We start from the raw sequence: 19,774 nt of genomic DNA, 5'->3' as shown, positions 1-19,774 counted from the left end.
ATATACAAAAACTAAATTAAAACTAGCCTATACATGCCACATAACCAAAAACTCAAAGCTTTAACTTACCGAAGCCATAACCGGATAGTGTGATCACGACTCCAACGTCTTCCAACCCGAGCAAGTCTTTGGAACTCTAAAAACATAAGAAGAACACACAGAGTAAGCAATTACAGCTTAGTAAGTCATAAGCAAATAGATAACTTAACAACATTTAATTAGTTACAACAAAATCAAATCATGTTTTCAATATTCATATACATTTCCATAATCGAAAAATACATTTATCAAACACGTATTATACATCAAATCCATATTTAACCGAATACACATAAGTTTAACATTTGACCGAATATATATATAATGTCGTTCACATGTGCAACTCTCATTTTTAACCTCATTATTACATATCAAATTTTGACCGAATATAAACTACATTATCAACTCATTTTTAACCAAATTAAATTATACTAGCATAATCACATTTAACCTCAAGCTTAACGTTTCATATAAAACATGTGTTTTCTTAAGTAAATCTTATCTTAACCGAATGTATATGTATATATATTCAAAGTGTCAATCAATTCAAAGACATAATATCATTATATATCCGAATATATATTTACACACATATACATATAATTTTAAATCAAAATATAACATCATATGCATATACATAACATATGGCCGAATATACTCCACTAATGTACATATGTTCACATTAGTAACTTATATAATTTGTATCATATACCAACTGGCCAACTTACCTTATTTTTATATAGGTAGTCAACTAACTTATACCTGATCGTTTTAGCTCGTTTTACACCTTCGATCACAACTTATCATTGCCCGTTGAACCATTCGGAATTTAATAGGATACTCGGATAATCACATATATCGAACAATGCCAACGTCCCAGACATGGTCTTACATGCTATCTCATATCGATGCCACTTTCCCTGACAGGGTCTTACACGAATCAAATACGATGCCAATGTCCTAGACATGGTCTTACACGTAAACACAAGTCGATGCCGACGTCCCAGACGTGGTCTTACACGAAAACACATATCAGAGTACTATGTCATGACATAAGTATCCTATCTATTCCTAGGGTTCGTACGAGGCTTTTAGGCGTTGATTATCAATCGAATCAAACTCGAAACAAAATCTGTATCTCGATAATCACATTCAGCCAAAGCATATAACAAATACAATAATTTAATTTATCACTTATCATTTATATATTCTTTAATTTAACAACATTTAAATGCTTATCGACTTACCTCAGATATTGACGGACACAGTTGACTACTCGACTACTTTCGACTTTCCCCGATCTAATTTCGTTTTCTTCTGTTCTTGATCTAAATAAGTTCAATTTTAACTAATTTAACCACATATTCATTCAATTAAATCCAAAAACACATAAATGGGAAAATTACACTTTTGCCCCTAACATTTCACATTTTTCACAAATTAGTCCCTATTTCACAAAAATACAAAATAAACAAACTTTCCTTGCACAATAGTTTGGCCAAATATGCACTAAGCTCATATAAGTTCATGCATGCCATTTATTTCACATTTTAGTCCCTCAATTTATTATTTTTTCAATTTAGCCCTAATTACTCAAAATAATCAAAAATTAAATTTCAACATATATATATATATATATATATCCATTTCATATCTTTTATTTTTTATCATTAAACAACAAAATCACAAGCTTTCAACAATGGAAAAACACAAAATCATCATCAAATTCAAAAATTTAAGCATGGGTCGAGTAGTATTCGAAACAACGATCTCAAAAACATAAAAATCATCAAAAACCGAAACCGAAACATACCTTAATTTGCTTGAACAAGGGCCGAATACCTAGCTTGGTTTTCTTATTTTCTTTCTCTTTTCATTTGGCACAAAGATAATGAATATGGCCACTTTCTTATGTTTTGTTTTTATTATAATAACATTATAATATACAAATTATTATTATAACCTTTATAAATAATAATAAAACTATATATTATAAACATAACGTCGTCCACTATCTTTTCAATGGTCAAATTAAAACCCCCATATTTAAAGAACAACCACTATTCGGCCCTTTTACAAATAACCACTAAATTTTTATTTTACGCAATTTAATCCTTTTATTTAATCGGGCACTCAAACAACAAAATTAAAGCACAAAATTTTCACACAAGTAAATTCATACATAATAAACACAGAAAATAATTTTAAAATATTTTTCTAACTAGGATTTATGGTCCTGAAACCACTATTCTGATTAGGGTTAAAATCGGGCTGTTACACCCTTTTTATACAGTGCTTTGAGGGTATTTATAGGAGATGTGATGGTTCCTAGGTGGTCCCCTATTGAGGAGAGTGCACCTAATAATAACAGATGGCTTAACAGATGACTCAACCGGGTGGTGAAGGATGGACAGTTCCTTTCATGTGGGGGATAGAATGACCATCTAAATGGTACAAGGTGAAGGGTTGTTCGCGAGTCTCTCTAATTGGTTTTCATGTTGCACGTGTCCTTATTGGGGTAGAGGGATAACAATAGTCCCCTCCCCCAATCGAGAGATAGGTTATAAAGTGATTGTGCCTCGAGACCATCTGCAAGTTGCCCTTGCAATGGTAGTTGTTACAAATGAAGCAACAGGACGAAAGATGCAATTTTTAGCCTGATGATTTGAGAATGCATGATGCCTTGCGCTATTGAAATTCATGTTTACCCATTTTAACAATGTGTGAGTGGATCCTAAAACGGGTATATGTAGGGGGTTTTAGTGGAATCTACATTATGGTCAACATTCATGTCTATAAAAACTGTCTCCGCTTTCCTAGTCGAAGGAAATATTATAAAATGACCTTGCCTGAGACGAAAAGCAATGGTAAGATTTCTATATCGTGAGTAAGGTCAATTTGGTTTAAGTAAAATTTGTTTGTATTTCTTCTTACAAAAATGGTGGTAATTCACAAATATTTGGAATTGTTAAAATTAACGTTGATAATGGTAATATAGAACGATTACAAAGCATAAAGAAAAGAAAAATAAAATACATAGATTTTACGTGAAAACCCTTTCAAGAAAAAACCACGGGTAGAGGAGAATAAATTCACTAATGTTGAAAACTGAATGACACAAGAGGAGTTTCGGTCCTTGGCCTTAAGCCCTACACAGATCCCTTAATTTTACCACTATATTTTCTTTAACAGGAATTTGAGTTATACAACTCTAACAAGAATTGTGCTTACATCATAAGCATTGCAAATGTTTGTAGGTATTTAAAATTATGCCAACATTGAAGGTAAAACGACCATTCAAAATTAGGCTTGCCTCGAAGGCTATAGCAACCATTCGAAATTATGCAGATTTAATAAGATGAACCACCACTTGATGGATTAACCCTTAGTGGAATGAAAATGAACCCTTAGTGGAAGGGTGTGAGAGCTGTAACTTGGGTGGTTCCGTGGAAGGGTACTTTGGGAGTAATCGTGGGAAGGTACTCATGGGAAGGTATCGTGGAAGGGTACTTGTAACACCCCTATACCCAACCCGATTACCGAATTAAGTATAGAAGTGCTACATTGGTTTTCAGAAACTATAATAATAATGTCTAAATAATATAACATTATAATTTGTACATATTAGTTCCATTATTTTAGTATATATATATTTTTTATTGGTATTTGGGATAACCCAAAATTATTTTTTTTTAACCATTCTTGCATTTAGAACAATATAGTAAAGTGAAATAAGGGCCATTGTGAAAAATAGGAACCGCGTTTAAGTTTGAAATTCAAAGGATAATTTGCCAAATTAATTCTTAAAGTTTACCCAATTTAACCCTTGTTCAAATCTCAAAATTTTAAGCCAATTTAATTCAAATATAAATCATAATTAAGCATTTTAAAATCCAATTTTCTTATATTACTTAATTAACATTTAAACTATTTCATATGAATTAAGCCAACATCAAGTTTCACATTTAAGTCCCATAATATTCAACCTTAATACACACACCTAGGTACATGCCATTTATTGAAACAACAGAAATTCATACCCATTTATTGAAACAACAGAAATTCATACTTTACCCCTTCCTCGGATCCACTGATATGATGAGATAGGTGTGTAATGACCCAAAAATTCAAGGGCATCGGAAAAGTATAATATCAGGCCTCCGTCTTAGTAAATTGAGTTTGAAAATAATTATTAGAAATATTTTTTTATTTACTAAACTAGTTGTGTGTTTAATTAGGTTTTAGATAGGTGAATTTAGCTTAATTAAGAGTAATTAGTAAAATGATTAAATTACAATAGAAGTGAAAGTTTAATTATAGATTAAAATAAAATAAGAGGGACTAAATAGGTAAATAAGCCAATGGCTTAAGATTAGGCGCATAAGCATAAAAAATCTAAAAATTTTATGTGTTAAAATATATTATTAAATTAGTATTATTAAATTATTATTATTATTATATTTTAAATAAAAAAGTTGACAAATGTATGGTGCAAATGAAGACATGTGGAAAAATGAAATACATATATTAGTAATTATTACATATTTACTTATCATTTAAGTAAATAATATTATAATAATATATTATTATTATTATTATTATTATTATTAACTAATGCATAAAAGGAATAGAATAAAAGAAACAAAAGAAGAAATAGAAACAGAATAGCTAAAAAGAAACAGAGAAAGAGACGAAAACAGGGGAAGAAAAGGGTAAAGAAAAGAAAGGGGTAAAATTGAGATTTTGAAGCTTGAAGTTTAATAGGTAAGCTAAATCAAGTCTTTTTCTCATAAATTTGATGTTTTTTTTGGAACCCTAGAGTGAAATACTCTTGGATTTAAGTTGAAAATTTGAAAGTTAATAGATTTTTGAGTAGGGTTTATGTTGAATAAATGATGGAATTGAGGGTTTATTTGATAGAATTTCTAGTTAGAGTTGATAAAATGATTAAATTGTGAAGTAAGTTATAAGTTTTATGTTTGTAGGGATTAAATTGAGGAAAATTCGAAATTAATGAAATATGCTGAAAATTTGGTAGTTAAATTTGAGTTTAGAAGAAATTTGAATAGAAATAGAGGGTGAATTAAATTAGAAAAGTAAATAAATTTAGTTAGGATTAAATTGGAATTAAAGTATAAATTAGATAGAAATTCTATTATTATTATAAATTAAAGTTGTAATTGATGGTGTAAATTATTATTATTTTCGTAGCTAACAAAGAACTCGAGGCATCGGCACACAAAGAAAAGGAGAAGGTTATTGAGGAATAATCGAGCAAAATTCTGGTTTGTATTACTATAATTCAAATTATTTATTATTTGATGTTAAATTTAAATTATGTGTATGGTAAGCATATAATAAGGTAAGTGACTTTATTGAATTGAATTTGAAAAAAAAATTAAATTGAATAAGAAAGGTATGTGTTGGTATTGAACTGTGTTTTAATTAGTGAATGGAAAAAAAAAGAAAAAAAAAAGAAAGAAAGTATAATTAATATTGAAAATGAATTCTTGAAATAAAAGTGAAAATTAGATTGTGAGATTTATATACCCTATTAACTAGTCGGGCTAAGTCGGATATAGTTGGCATGCCATAGGATTTGGATGAGTACGGGATTCATCGGCCTTGCCGATCGGGCACTTTATGTGTCGTATATCAGACACCTCGTGTGTCGTTTCAGGCACTTATGTGTAGTATACTGATCAGGTACTATGTACCATTTTAGGCACAATGTTACTGGTGTGTTTGGGTTGGAATTCGTGTATCCGTCAAAGTCCAGATTGTTAATAGGGTGAATAATTAAAATGAGAAAATCAAATGAATTTGATCGATTGTGGTATTGAATATGAGAAAATTTAAAATTTGCTGATTGAAATTGATTTGAAAATGAAAGGCATGAATTTAATGTTTATGTAGTGATTGAAATTGCTACATGTGATATGTGATTGAGATTGAAGAATAGCTAAAATTGTATTGTTATTGTTAAATAATAAAAGTTTATGAATTAATTGTTATTTAAGAAATTGAATAGTTACATGCTTGGTAATTATAATTCTTTATTGCTATTATAATTTGAATTATGGTAATACCACTGAGTATAAAATACTCAGCGTACGGTTGTTTCCGTGCGCAGGTCGAAAAGGGATCAGAGTCTCGGTTCAGCATCCAGGACAATCCCGACTCCGACATAGAGATTTTGGTGATGTCTTCTTCCTTAATTGAAAGTGGCATGTACATAAGAATTATAATAGTTATTTTGGTATGTTATATAGTTTTGTTGTAAAGTAAGATATTATGTGTTTTGATGATTATGTTAGTAAAATGGTAGAAGTCCTTTATGGCATTGGTATCAAATTGAAATGGCTTGATTAGTTTTATGTGTTAATTAGAAATGATAATAAGACTTTTATTAATTAAGTTATTATGTCAATATGTCAAGTAAGATTTAAGTATATAAATGCTTTGGTTGAAATACTGGAATTGGGTTGGTTATGCTTGAAATTTTTGCAGGGGGTTATATGTAAAAATAAGCAGAAATACTGTCGAAATTTTTATAAAAAAAAAAGAATGAATGTAATCAATTATTAAACTTTATATGAATTTATGATTTATTTTAATATGTTGGTTATTTATTTAAAAATTATTTGTAAATTGTTTGATATGTCCGGTAATGCCTCGTAACCCTGTTCTGGTAACGGTTTAGGGTTAAGGGGTGTTACAAGGTGCCTTCAATCTTCAAAGATTATTTTCTTCTACTTTTAACCTACGGGTATAAACATGCATTAAGCTATTGCTAGCTTAGTAAGTACAACTATTATTTAGATCATAATATATATTATAAATTATAACTTATTTATTATCACTACACAGAATCATTTAAATGACCTGTTTATATTCATCATACATAATTTACCAATCAATTCACTTATTTTTTTACAATTAGGTCCACATTTATTATTTACTCATTAAATACCAACTAAACATATTGATTTAATTATCATCTATATAATACTAGAATCGCATGCTTTATTTTAAATTCTCATTTACTCTATTTAGCTAAAATTTCGATAATTTACTTTACTTATTTCAACCATATATTTCTTTTTTTTTTCTCAATTTCATAACTTTTCAACACATATAATCTATATGAATCAATAATTACTAAAATAATTTTGTACCTTTTTTAGAGGCCCAGTAGACTTAATAAAACACACAAGATATACGAAACAGAATAGAACACTGCCGAAACAGATGAACAGATAGCACAAATGTGCTAATCAATGAGCACTGACATACTAATAATCAGAGAGCACTAACGTTCTAATAACCAGAGAGCGCGCTAGGGTTCCTTAATGGCATGCCACTAACATCCCATAGTTTTTATCTCGTCTACTTGGGCAATTCATAATATACACACGTCACTTTTACATTTTTTACCATTTAATCCTTATAACAATACTTCGTATAATTATATCTTCCTTTTTTATTAACACATGTAACTTGTCTCAATATTTAATAATCTTCCATAATTCCACTAATAATTCTTATTATACATTTCACCTATCACTTTTACTTATTTTACAATTTATACCTCATCATGACATTTCGTGTAACAATATCTTTTCTTTCAATTTCAGTATATAATATATTTCATTTCTCTATTTAACTTTTATATTCCACCATAATTTCTTATCACATTCACATGTCATTTTTATTATTATTTTCTAAATTTTGTCCTTGAGGCATCATATCCACAAATAGAATTTATAATTCTTTTAATACATGTAACATGTTTCACCAATTAATATAATTTTCACAATTCATCACTAATCTTTATTAACTCTTTCTTTTCATGTTATTTTGCGCTTTTAACACACTAATCCTTGTCTTTCATTTTTTATTATCAAACATCTGTACATTATTTCATATATCATTATTTCACGTATTTCTCTTCACATTTACTTACACAAATATATAGTTCCATCAACTTTTACATCCTCTATAATTTAGTATTTTTTATGCACTCTAAATCTTTTCTCACATCTCTTTCAATTTCTTTATCACATATTACTTAATAAATACAATCAATTCATTATTTATTATATTTAATCATTATCAAGCCTTATTCTTCACTTATTCAACTTATAAATTTGTAATTAAATACCATATTAAAATTATATTTGTAGACACCATTTTTTTGATGAAAAACGGGGTCGACTTAGGTTTTAAAAAAGGGAGTCGCCACCAATCCTTTTCGAGGTGTGATTGGGCCACCTTGGAAGAAATTGTTTTTAATAAATAATTTGATTTTATTAAAACAACGATTTTGGTCTACGAAATCCAGAAAACGGGTTCGGGAGTCGGTTACGTACGAGGAAGGGTGAGCACCCTCGTAACGCCCAGAAATTGGTACCTAGCTGATTATCTAATATCTTGATGTCGAAAATTGAGAACTTGAAAGAATTAAAAAATATGATCCTCGTATTGAAATGAAAATTTTTGGAAAAAGAAGTATATTTCACGTTGATCGAGAAAGAGAATCATATCCAGTAAGTTAGAATACAATGTCTCAGATTCTTGGCACGAATAAAAAAAAGCTTATTTAAAAGATATTTTAGCCATCTCGGATTTAAAATGAGATCACGACCAGTAAGTTAGGACGCAATTTTTTAATCCCGAGATCATTTAAAATTTGAATTTAAAAAGATTCGTGCATTTAGATTTATCGAGAAAATCAAAACCCAGTAAGTTAGGGCATGATTTTCTCGAATCCAAACACGAAATGCCATTAAAAAATAAGTAAATTTTGTTATATCGAGTAAAAATAAAGCACAAAATCATAGTGAAAGCAAATTACATTATTTATGCATGGAAAAATCATAATGAACATGAAAATATAAAAACGATGCAAGCAATAGCAATCAATATGAACGATCAAACTTACAACATACAAAATAACAAAATAAAAAAACGAATAAAGTTAAATTATTCATTCAAAATAATAACAAAAATGAAATAAATAAATAGCAAATACAATTAAGTATAAAAAGATATATATAGACATGAACTAAGATATGTGTATACATGAATTAACAAAATAATAAGTATATTTTATATAAAATAAATAAATATGCGTATATATAAAAAATATGTGCATATAGGTGTATAAAACTATGGAATACGAAGATAGAGAAATACATATAAAAAGTAAGTGTATATGTATATATTGTAAAATAAAAGAAAAGAATATATGTACAAAAATAAAGTTTAAAACTAATGAAAATATATATATGTATACAAATAAATACGTTAATTGATATACATACTAAAAATATATTGAAAATGTGTATGTACATGCGGATTTAAAAATATATATAAAAAGGATGTATTTTAGACTATAAAGATCATATATGAATATGTATGTATTTATGAAAATGAAAATACGTATATAGATATATAGATAGATACATAAGTTGTAAAATATATATATATATATGTACCAGAAGTTTAAATAGAATCAATATAAATAAATAGGTAATAATAATAATAATAATAATAATAATAATAATAATAATAGGACTAATTCAAAACGGGAACGAAATCTCAGGGCTGAAATCAAAAATAAAACGGAATAAAGGATCAAGATGTAATATGCGCGAAAAAAGGGAGGACCAAAATGGTAAATACCCCGAAGCCCCGAAACGCAGCACTTTGAGCGGGACTAAAATGGAACAAAAGTAAAGTTATACGGCTAAATTAAAAAACAAAAAGGGACCAGATTGCATTAAGGCGCAAAAGAGGAAGGATCTCGCGCATAAATATCCCCTCACCGCAGAAACACGCGGATCCTAGGCGGCTGGTCGGGTCGGTTTGGTCGACTCCTAAGCAGCGTCGTTTTGCACTGGAGAGCCCACCCCAAAACGCTGCTTTTGCCAACAATATAAAAGCCCAAAAATTATTTTTTCATTTCAGCAGATTTGTTTCAAAAAGGAGTTAAAACTTTGTTTTCTCTCTAGCTTCACTGGCATTGCCCAGATTCCGCGTGGGATCGCTGTCACCGTCATGGCGGTGGTCGGGTACCAAAAGTCATTTTTAGAACCCGATCTCGACCCTTCTAAAAATATCCTTTTAGTCCCGAAAAGTCGAAAAGGAGGGTTTTTCGTACTCCCTTTTAGTCCGATTCCAACATGAAGGTGGTCTCCGTGACGGGCTTTCGAGACCGGTGAGTATCCCTTTCTTTTCTTTTTTTTTGTTATAAAGAAGGAATCAAACAAACAAAAATAAAATAAAATAAAATAGAAATAAATAAAATAGCAATGTAAGAACAGAGAAAGAAAATGGAGTCAACCTTTTTGTTTTTTATTTCGATTGTTGTTGTTGTTACAAAGATCATATTTTTTGCTTTTATATCTCATCTATTTCTATATTTCTATTATTTGTTGTTTGCTTTTTGTGTTCTGCTCTGCTTTTGCAGTGTTGATGAAGCTAGGCACGGTGGGTGGCGATGGGACAAGGCAAACAGCAGAGGGATGGGTGCGGCTAGGCTTGGCTAGGGTTTCATTTTTCGAAACCCTAGTTGGGGTTTTTTGGGAAATTGGGCTCAATTTGGGCCTCGGGTTTGGGTTGTAATTGGGCTTGTGGGTTGGTGTTATTTTGCTGGTAGGGCCTGGGCAAATTTGGGCTTCTACAATATTCATTTTAACAATTAACTTCATAATCAAAACAAGTAAGAATCTAGTTGTACTTACAACTCAAAATATGGAATCAAGCTTTCTTCCTCTTCTTCCTCCTTTGCTTTAACTCTCTACTTGTTTCTCACTTCCCCCCACTTATTCTTCATTTTCCATATCAAAATACACAATATTTACACATTAAAATCATATTCACATATCATATTTCATGTTTTCAAATAAAACCAACATGTATTTCAAGAGAAGTATAACTTTCTTACCTTAATCACTTGTATTCAACACTAATTCTTATTTTCTCTCTCCTCTGAGACAAGTATGGATGCATTTCTTTTAACAGTTGAGTAGTTACTACACTTCTCTATTAATTTCACTCACTAATCTTGAAAAAATTCAGAAGAAACTAGCTTAATTGATTTGTATTTGACGAAAAGGACTAAATTGAAAGAAAAATAAAAGTTGAAATGGTGTAAAAATTGTGGCTGACGTGCCTTTTATAGCCATTTCATCCTTTCTTTTCTTCATTTCTCTAGTTTCTTCCATCAATTTATCTATACAAAAATGTCTTTTTATGTTATTTACCGTTTTGCCCTTTTCACTTAATTACAATTAAGCTATTACTTTTCACAATTATCTTTTTAATTCTTTTACCATTTTACCCTTTCACTTTTCTATAATAACACCCATGTGTCTTATTTCCTTTGGTATATTTTCACCTCTAGTCTCTCTTCCTTTTCATCAATTTAATTTAATATTTCAACACCCAATTTTCTCATCTTGTCCCAATGCTTTCGATTAATTTAATCGTTTCTCCAAATAAATTTATATTAATATTTATCTCTAAATAAATTCATATTAATATTTATACTTTTCCAAATATCTTATGCACCTATCTTTTATGTCTCATAACTCTTTAAATTTTCAATTTCTGACTTTTCTCAAAATTTCAACAAATTTATTGTATATTTATCATTGTTCAAGACTCCAAAAATTTTTGGGATGTTACCGTACTTGTGGGAGGGTATTGTGTGTCGATTTTTGAAGATGCACTTCACCTCCACGGAGAGCTACTGAATGATTTGCAAAGCGGCTCGAATTTTGATTTTTGTAGATATGCCTCACCTCAATAGAGAGTTGTTGAATGGTTCATGGAAGAGCCCAAATGTTGATGGTTGGAGATATGCCTTGCCTATGCAGAGAGCTGTTGAATGGTTCATGAAAGGGCCTAAATGTTGATCAAAAGCCAATCGCACTACCATCAGCTCTCACAGCTCGAAAGTACGTGAAAAGTAATAAATGTCTTGCTCCCACACATAGGAGAGGCTTATGGAATCATATGACGATCACACTACTGTTGCTCTTGCAACCAAAAATTACGTGGAAAGTGAAATTCTACCGCATTGAATCACAACTATCAACCAAATCTACTCACTTTGAATTTACATGATTAATATCGTGTTGAGCTCTCCTATATTGAGCAAAACTTACCAAATAAAAAATAATAATATAAAAAAATTATGTAAATAAAAACTGATTTACCACTTGATGAATATGTAGAATTTTTAAATATAATATAAATGTAGGCGGTAGATATGACCACCATGGGTTTCTTTTCTTAAACTTTTAGCCTTTCTTTTGCGATATTACGCGACTCTTTTTTTTTTTATACATGCGTACCGATACATCTCATGGGAACAATCCGTGCTCACTAAACATTCGTGGACACTTTCTCTTACCACCATATACATGATATATTATTCATATGGAGGGAACCCCTCGTAGGTTCTCCTTGCTTTACCCTATATTTTCTTTTAACAAATAAAATATACACATACATGAATGGGAAATTCTGTCTTTAGAGGTAATCCTTCGTGGGTATGGGGATGTTGAACACTCCCGTGGAGTTTAAACCCCACCGCAATGTCACTTTCAATATATAAATTTTTTTATAACACATATATATGAGGAACAGATGGTGGGTTCATGCCCCACTTTCACTTGTGATAATTCGATTCAGCACATTTGAATTTATATTTTTTCCACTGACAATAATATCGATGTTAATCAAGCTAAGACTTAATCGGCCATCAACTCTTTTTTTTAATACCTATACACATGCAAACACATGCAAGTGAGGGTATACCCCCAATTGGACCTTTTGTTGGTCTTTAATTATCACTTGTTATCATTTCTTTTAAATATAAACATGGGAATTAGCTCACCTATCATTTGATAATGCTTGGGTTCATGCTCATCTCTACTTCAAATTTCTCCATGGTGACCTTTCGTGGTTTCTTTTTAACAACTTTTATTATTATTATTTATAAAATACAAATACATGCATGTGTATATGTGACCCTTTGTGGGGTTCCTTAAACCCCGCTTCATGGGATTGCTATTGCTATTCTTCTATTATACATGTATTATTAATATGCTTGTATGTAGATGGAGGGTGTAGCCACCCTCCGTGCTTCTCTAATTCCGTGGGACACCTCCCGCGGGAGTCTTTAATATATATTTTTTATTTAGATAAAATATAAACGAGAGGGGTAGGTGTTGGACACCCCCGATGACTGAAACATATTATACACATAAATATATGTGTATGTAAAGGAAAAGAAAGATCTGACCTGCGACAGGGATAGTGGGTTATAGTGAAAAGGAAATGGAGGGGATATCCATTGAGTTTAGTCATCAACTAAAGCATTCTAAATTCTAAACATATCAAGCTTACAACACTATCAAATAAGAAACCAAACAACATACACGATCCAACCATGCATTAACTTGCGGATCATTATGAAAGAGCTCAAAGAAAGCAATTGTAGGGACGAAATTATACAAACCATCAAAGGAAAATCAAAATGAAAAATGCAGGGAATGAAGCAAACAGCGAAAAAGAGGGGAAAAGGAGTGATGGAGATAGATTTATTATGTTCTTGGCTGGAACAAGTAAATTCAATCCATGCTCACTGCACTATTCTTGATATAAGATATCAACAAGGAAGGTCGGTTCACCCACGCCGAGGCTTAGAGTCGGAAAAGTAGGAGAGTGAAAGAGAGAATCAAGGGGTGAGGATGATGACTTGGACTTTTAGGTTTTGTTGGAAAGAAAGGAGAGACCTCTTTCTATATTATGCTTTGGGGGTATTTATAGGAGAGGTGATGGTTCTCAAGTGATCCCCTCTTGAGGAGAGTGCACCTATTAATAACGGATGGCTTAACAGAGGACTCAACCAGGTGGTCAAGGATGGACTGTTTCTTTTGTGAGGTGGGGGGGAGAGATAGTTGATCACTTAGTGATCAACTGGACAGTACAAGAAAGATAATTGCTCATGAGTCTCTCTCACTGGTTTTTATGTTACCATGTATTTCCATTGGGATAGGGGTTTACCTCTTCGAAGAACACCCGTGCCGAAAGAATTAATCAATACTATCGAGGGTAGATACCCTGACTATTTTTTTAGATAAAATACTATTTTACCTTACAAAAAGTTGTTATAATTTTGTAGAATATGCCATGAATATATTAAATCATATAAGTGAAATATATCTATACTCGTCATAATAAAAGTGTAATTCAAACCTCATATCTAATTTAAACATAGAATAATATCTAGAATGAATATAAAAAGAAACCCATATATATACCCATCTTAATAACAAATATTATGAAATACAAAGTATGTAATTGAAATTGAAATAACATTAAATTGCTGTTAGTTGAATTGAAAAATCATTAAAATTTGTGATAATAATATATTTAGTAAAGCTAAAGATGTAATATCCTCAAAAAATTTAGAGTCTTGAACAGTGATAAATATACAATAAATTTGTCAAAATTTTGAGGAAAGTTAAATTGAAAATTTAAAGAGTTATGAGACATAAAAGATAGCTGCATAAGATATTTGGAAAAGTATAAATATTAATATAAATTTACTTTGGGAAACAATTAAATTAATGGAAAGTATTGGGACAAGGTGAGAAAATTGAGTGTTGAAGGATTAAATTAAATTGATGAAAAGGAGGAAAGACTAGAGGTGAAAATATACCAAAGGAAATAGGACACATGGGTGTTATTATAGAAAAGTGAAAGGGTAAAATGGTAAAAGAATTAAAAGATAATTATAAAAAGTAATAGCTTAATTGTAATTAAGTGGAAAGAGCAAGATGGTAAATAAAATAAAAAGATTTTTGTATAGATAAATTGATGGAGAAGTCCAAACAAATGGAGAAAGAAAATGATAAAAAAAAAAAAAAGGGCTATAAAAGCCATTAGCCATGGTGCTTCAGTTTGTTTCTTCCAAATTTCTTCAAGATTAATGAGTAAAATTAGTAGAGAAGTGTAATAATTACCCAACTGTTAAACGAAATGTACTCATACTTGTCTCGGAGGAGAGAGAAAATAAGAATTAGTGTTGAATACAAGTGATTAAGGTAAGAAAGTTAAACTTCTCTTGAAATACATATTGGTTTTATTTGAAAAACATAAAATATGATATGTGAATATGGTTTTAATGTGTAAATATTGTGTATTTTGATATGGAAAAATGGAGAAAAAGTGAAGGGAAGTGAGAAACAAGTAGAGAATTAAAGCAAATGAGGAGCTAAAGGAGGAAGAAAGCTTGATTCCATATTTTGAGTTGTAAGTACAACTTGATTCTTACTTGTCTCGATTATGAAGTTAATTGTTAGAATGAATATAATTTTAATATGGTATTTAATTACAAAGTTATAAGTTGAATAAGTGAAGAATAAGACTTGATAATGATTAAATATAATAAATAATGAATTGATTGTATTTATTAAGTAATATGTGATAAAGAAATTGAAAGAGATGTGAGAAAAGATTTAGAGTGCATAAAAAATACTAAATTCTAGAGGATGTAAAAGTTGATGGAACTATATATTTATGTAAGTAAATGTGAAGAGAAATACGTGAAATAATGTATAGATGTTTGATTAAAAAAATGACAGACAAGGATTAGTGTGTTAAAAGCATAAAATAACATGAAAAGAAAGAATTAATAAAGATTAGTGATGAATTATGGAAATTATATTAATTGGTGAAACGAGAATTATAAATTCTATTTGTGGATTTGATGCCTCAAAGACAAAATTTAGAAAATAAAATAAAATGAAAACGACATGTGAATGTGATAAGAAATTATGGTGGAATATGGAAGTTAAATAGAGAAATGAAATATGTTATATCTGAAATTGAAAGAAAAATATTGTTACATGAAATGTCATGATGAGGTATAAATTGTAAAATAAGTAAGAGTGACAGGTGAAATGTATAATAAGAATTATTAGAGGAATTATGGAAGATTATTAAATATTGAGACAAGTTACATTTTGGTGGTGTTCATTACTCATTTCATATATCATGTGTTCTATTAAGTCTCTGGGCCTCTGAAAAAGGTACAAAACTATTTTAGTGATTATTGAATTATATAGATTTTATGTGTTGAAAATTTGAAATTGAGAAAATAAGAAAATGTATGGTTGAAATAAGTAAAGTAAATTATCGAAATTTTAGCTAAATGGAATAAATGAAAATTTAGAATAAATCATGTGATTCTAGTATTATATATATATGATGATTAAATCAATATGTTTAGTTGGTGTTTAATGAGTAAATAATAATAAAATTGGACTTAATTGTAAGAATAAGTGAATCGATTGGTAAATTATGTATGATGAATATAAGCAGGTCATTTAAATGATTCTCTGTAGTAATAATAAATAAGTCATAATTTATAATATAGATTATAATCTAAATATTAGTTGTACTTACTAAGTTAGCAATAACTTAACTCGTGTTTATATGCGTAGGTTAAAAGTAGAGGAAAAATGGATCTTTGAAGATTGAAGGCACCTCATCTCATCACATCAATGGATCCGAAAAAGGGGTAAAGTATTAATTTTTGTTGTTACAGTAAATGGCATGTACCTAGGTGTGTGTATTAAGGTTGAATGTGATGAGACTTAAATGTGAAACTCGATGTCTACTTAATTTATGTGAAATAATTTAAATGTTAATTAAGTAATATAAGAAAATTAATTACGATTTATATTTGAATTAAATTGGCTTAAATTTTGAGATGTGAACAAAGGTTAAACTAGGTAAATTTTGGGAATTAATTTGGCAAATTATCCCTTGAATTTCAAATTTAAACATGGTTACTAAAATCGACACAGTCACGTTCTTTACTTTTCACAATGGCCCTTCTTTCACTTTAGTATATTGTTCTAAATGTAGAAATGGTTGAAAATTTTTATTTCGGCTTATTTCGAATATCAATAATCAATATACTAGAGCAACGAAATTAATATGTACAAATTATAATGATATTTTTATTAAAATATTATTATTAGAGTTTCGAAAACTAATGTAACACTATACTTGATCTGGTAATCAAATTGGGTATAGGGTGTTACAAAAGAAACCAACCAATTTAAATTTAGAAGAAAAAAAAGAGAAAGTAAATTCAATATTAATATATATTGATACATATACATAATAATAGATTTATTTCTTTGAATAATCCTAAAAATATTTTATTTTTAGTTACCTTTTCCATTAAAAACATCAACTTACTATTAAAATTTTTATATACATTTTGTGCATATAAAATCTTGGAATATAGAACTTTTTAGAAGTTAAAAATGTTAAAATAAAATTAATAAATTATTAAAAAGAAAAAATTATTTTTTTGGTAAAAAATTAATTAAGCATAAATAAATTCATTTGGACATAAAATAGTAATTTAATCACAAATAATTAAAATGGAACAATCAATTTTAAATGTTGAGGTAGGATATAAAAATAGTCCTCTCCCAGTTAAGAGGTAAGTCATAAAGTGACCTTGTCTCGAGACCATCCCTACGTTGTCTCCACAGGTAGTAGTTGTTGCAAATAAAGTAGTGGATGACAATTTAGAATGGGTCACCTTTAAAGGGCGGATAGTCGTCAGTGATAAAGGGAAAGTATAGGGAAGTGCTTTCGATGGTTGAAATGTGAAGAGAGGAAGAAACCCCCCAAAACTTCACTTTGTAGTTCGACTGATAGTTATTGGCTCGATGATTCGGGAATATACAATGCCTTGTGAGGCTATTAAAATTCATGCCTACCATTTTTTAACAATGTGCTGGTGGATGATATTTTTATTCATAGTTAACTTGTATAAATTTTGCTTTGTGATTTAACGGGTGGTATGCCCATTGACTCGACAATCTGAGAATGTATAATGCATACTCTTACTAGTGGTGTAGTTTTCGATTAAAGGATATGAAATTATATTCTCTTCAAGAAGCCGTTGAATAGTTCATGTAGAGGCTTGAACGTGCAACCGTTGGCCTGTGGCTTGAAATTATGCTGTGGAGACATGTCATTGTTTTGTCTCATTAAACTCTTAGACAGTCATCATTTCATTTGTATAATCCTTTTCCTTGTAAGACTTCCCCTGAAATATGTTTTCCTACTGCAACACTCTTTAGAACCTACCTGGCCTCCATTCTCCTCACGGGCGTGTGTATGTCAATTTACAACATGGGTTAGTTTTGCCATTGAAAAGCATCATTGCAGGCAGTGGAGTATGAATACATTCGCAGTAGATTAGATGTGTTTATGGGTACAACTTACCTTTAGACATCATATTAATATATTTTATATTTGTTTAAGTCTAACTTAATCTAAAATTTTATCTAAATTTGTTCACATTTGTAAATAATTAACTCAAGTCCATTTTAGGCTTGTCCATATTTTTTTAAAAATAAATTTTATATTTATATTATTTTAATTTGATTTGATTTAATAATTATATATATTTTTAATTTATTAAAATTTTATATATAACTCATCTTAACATTTGTTTAATTTTATATTGTATGAATAAATTTTGTGTTATAAATTACATAATATATAAAAATAAAATAATATAAAACATCACAAACTTAAAAAAATGAGTCGAGTCGGGCTCAGGCTTGAATCATGCCTTGAATGTTCAAGCCTAAGCCCAACCCATATTTTTCGAGGTGAATATTTTTATGTGTAAACTATTAAAATAATCACTTTTGTTTTTGTTTACCTCAGGTTACATTTTAGTCACTTATGTTTGAAATGTTACGTTTTAATCACTTACGTTATCATGTTGTAACATTTTAGTTTCTAAGCTGTTAATTATCGTTAACGGTGTAAGATAATCTGACATGGCACATTAAATCATCATTTTAAACGGAAATTTTAGGTTAAATTCTACAATTGGTACCTATATTTTTTCATTTTGAGTAATTTATTTTTTTCCTTTTATGTTCTTTTAACTTTCCTCTTCTTCTTTTTTTATTCTATTATGCTTCTCCCTCTATTTTCCTTCCTTCTTTATTTAAAACTAGTCCACATGCTCGCCTCACTCAAAAAAATTAAATTGTTCAAAAAATAAAGAAATGAAGAAAGGAGGAAAACAGAGAGAGAAGTAAAAGAGAATGAAAAATAAAGAAAAAATAAAAGTTAAAGAAACATAAAAGAAAAAATTAAATTGCTCAAAACGAAAAAATATGGAAACTAATTGAATAAATTAACCTAAAATTTTTGTTTGAAGTTATGGTTTAACGTGTAATGTCAGCTTACCGTTATATCGTTAACGATAATTAATGGCTCAATAACTAAAATATTACAACGTAAGTGATTAAAACGTAACATTTAAAACATAAATAACTAAATATAATCTAAAATAAACAAAAATAATTATTTTAATAATTTATCTTATTTTTATCTAAACCGTCTCAAATTTGGAGGGAGGCGAGTATTTAGATAATGAACCTTGTGCATCATTCCAATGATACTTGAAAGCATGGCCCAGATGGCTGCAAAAAGAACACATCGAGTGTCCAAAAAAGTGATGATGACAAAGCTCACAAAGTGAAAATGTTTCGTCGGGTTGTATTAATGATTCAGACTTTTTTCCTATAGTATTAATGAAAACTAATTAATAAAGTGTAAAATCAAGCAAAAAGAGAAAATGTGAATTATTATTTATTACTTG

This window comes from Gossypium raimondii, chromosome 9 (genome assembly GCF_025698545.1).
Source record: "Gossypium raimondii isolate GPD5lz chromosome 9, ASM2569854v1, whole genome shotgun sequence".
Lineage (NCBI taxonomy): Eukaryota > Viridiplantae > Streptophyta > Magnoliopsida > Malvales > Malvaceae > Gossypium > Gossypium raimondii.
Note: the sequence above shows the minus strand (reverse complement) of the source record.